This window comes from Sinocyclocheilus grahami, unplaced genomic scaffold (assembly GCF_001515645.1).
Source record: "Sinocyclocheilus grahami isolate Dianchi unplaced genomic scaffold, SAMN03320097.WGS_v1.1 scaffold700.1, whole genome shotgun sequence".
Lineage (NCBI taxonomy): Eukaryota > Metazoa > Chordata > Actinopteri > Cypriniformes > Cyprinidae > Sinocyclocheilus > Sinocyclocheilus grahami.
This window is the reverse complement of record NW_015505879.1, coordinates 225,847-228,955: the sequence shown is the minus strand read 5'-3', so window position 1 is coordinate 228,955 and position 3,109 is coordinate 225,847.

The window sequence follows — 3,109 nt, the reverse complement described above, 5'->3', positions numbered from 1 at the left end:
TTCTTGCCATTTTTTGTTTATGAATTCTTTAATTTTCCCTTTAACCTCATTTTTGAAAGTGTGTGTGTGTGTGTGATAATATTTATTTTTTTAGTATGGATTACTAATAAACATGTTATCATGCAAACAACATGTATTTACAATCCATGTCTGAAATGCCACATATAGAAATTTGTGTTTAATTTTACTTCAAATGTTTTCATTAGCCTTTTAATATTTAATGATATAATGTCTGGTGCAAACAAGTATCCTTATAAAAACACAGTTTCCTGTCAGGACATTATGGGAGAAGAGGTTTGTCAGAGGGAAGTCTAGTGGACAAATCTGTCCTTTATGCACGAAAAGAAAGAGAATTAAGCTGACGCATTGACGGGCTGAAGAAAAAACTGAGGAGAGGTGTTGATTTATGAGAACTGGTGACCTCAAAGATGTGAATGAGTGAGACGAAGAAGAGGATTGAATTAATCTTTCATTAAGAGAGAGCTATAAGGTGATTTAACATCCTTTTGTGACACTGATCAGCTGTGCCAATTATCGTAAAGAGGGCAGAGCCATTCCCTTTAATTCTGGTGATTCATGCCTATTTCAATGGAATATAAAGAGGAGACTTTTAATTAGAGTCTGTAGGATATACCCTTTACCAAGTATAAAACCTTTTATAGTGTATTAAATTGGCCCAGACCTTCTGTGACTTGGCATGTCCTTTGGCACGTAAATTAAAGGGCCTCCCACCATTAGATGGCGCTCACAAAACATACATTTCAGATTCACTGTTATTTCAGATGTGGCTAACAAATCTCAGTCCATCAGAAAAGAAAAATAAATAAATAATTTGCAGCGTTTTATCCATCTTTAAAAAGCTTGTATGTCTGGTTATCCATCTTTCAAAGCATGTTTTTGATGCCTATTTCTATATTTAGAAGTCCTCTCACAAGTATCTTGTCTGTTCCTGATTATTCTGTCTCTTTCAAGCTTTAACCATATATTCATCAATATCATTCTCCTTTATATTCACTCTTTAATGTATTGGGTATCTTGATATCTCAAAGAGAGGAACATGCAGACTTTTGAAACCAGAGGAAAGATGTGTAGCAGTGCAAGTGCTTATGAATGTGTAAGTGCTGAAGGCTCACAGGAATCCAGACTGAGTCATGTCTTATTCCCACTCTTTCCCTCAACTTTCTTGTTTCTTTCAAATGAATAAAAGACTTAAAAGAGTGTAAAGCAACAATTTTCCTCTTGCCTTTCCATGTTCTATAGTCAGCAAGCTTTGTGAAGTGTGTGAAGTCTCTACAGCCCACGTCAATGGGCACACAGTGTACTTTCCATTCTTTGCATGCCCGTGGCTCTCAAAACCAGTTCTGTGTAGAATCTCTTAATTGGCCTCTTAATTCTGGTTTTTCCAGGTCAAAGATTTATAGTACAAGAAACTCCACATTAAATAAATAATTTGTTTTGTTTTGTTTTCGCCATGTTAAATAAAGAGGAAGGTCTAACAAGGGGAAAAAAATTAAAAATGAATAATAACATTGGTGGTAACATTGGAGAATATTAAAAAATGTGTTCAAAAAACAAGTTGTGGAAAAGGTCTCAAGGTCAAAGTTTAGAGGAAGATGAAGCTGTGCACATGGAGAGTTTGCAGTCAGATTTAAACATTATTAATAACAGACTATTTAAAATATTTAAAATAATTTAATGGCATTATGCAGTAATTCTAGTCAATGGTTAAAAAACATTAACATTAATTGATAATATAAAAGACTTAAAAATAACTGGTGGTTTCAGGTCACATTCAGGACAATATTAACCCCCCCCCCCCCCCTAATGTGTTAGATGGCTGCATCCAAAAATTTGTATTTATTTTAAATAGGTAATTACTTCACAACTGCTAAAACAAAATGTAGTATGTAAGTATGTATAAAGCATTAATATGTGTAGTATGAATGAAATTTGGACACACATTTGCCATGTTGTCATTATCACGTGACCTACCAGCATCAGCATCACTTCACTGCTATTCACAAATCCTCTCCCATGGCTTCATGGGATATATGCATACTTCAAAAATTGGCCGGAAGAATTAGGTCATCTTTGCATTCTCTTTCATGCGTACTGTGAATTCGGACATACTTCTTTTGTCACATACTGATTTTGCCTACTATATAGGCAAGTAGGGAAGTATGCCATTTTGAATGCAGCCAGTGAGTTTGTAATCAAATTTAAACAATTCATAACTGAGTATTCAGCTAAATTTGAGTGTTTATTGGTACAATGCATTCATTTTAGTCAATGCTAGACGTCATATTAGAAACTGAATTGATTTATGAGAAGATGTCACTGGTGTTACAACCCTTGTTTTATTCATAAAAAAATAACCGTTTATGATTTGTAATAATGTCAAGATGTTAATAAATATGTATCCACTTTTATGGGAGGGAACTGAATTCCACTGATGCCAACATATTTTCAGAGGGACATTATTAGCTCAGGGAGTGTTGTGTAGAAGTAGAGGAGAACTTTTTGCTTGTTTCTCAATAACTTCAACACCAGACCATTGCCCTGAAGTTGATATGAAGCTCCTCAAGCCTGTCCTTAGCAGTCATTCCTTCATTTAGGGCTGTTTGTGAAATGCTGCTCTAAGCCCAGAGTTATTAGAGTCACTTCATATGGAATCCGATTAGCATCTTTGAGAGTGCCTAATTATTTCTCAAGTGCTATTGTCTGTCTACATCCCTCCCGTTTTGAAACAAAATGAATTAATTGAACACAAAGTGAAGGCAAGGTCAGGATGTCTTTGAAGGTGGTGTGTGTGTGCCGTGAGGACTGATTCCTCTTTGTTCAGTCGGAAAGACAGAATAAATGTTTTATAATTAGCTGAGCCTGCGCTGTCCAGAGTTTTCTAAGCAGAGGACAGACTGACAGAATGGGAGCAACCTGAAGACAGAGTCACTGTAAGCATTAGTCTATCAACCTTTCTTTCTCATCTGTAACCATCATTCTTGATGAAAGCGTGAGCAAAGGTGAGCCTTCAAGTTCCAGATCTGTCTAAGAGGAACAGCAAATTTAGATTCTCACATTAGTCGCCTTTCATATCTCACCATATTTTTTC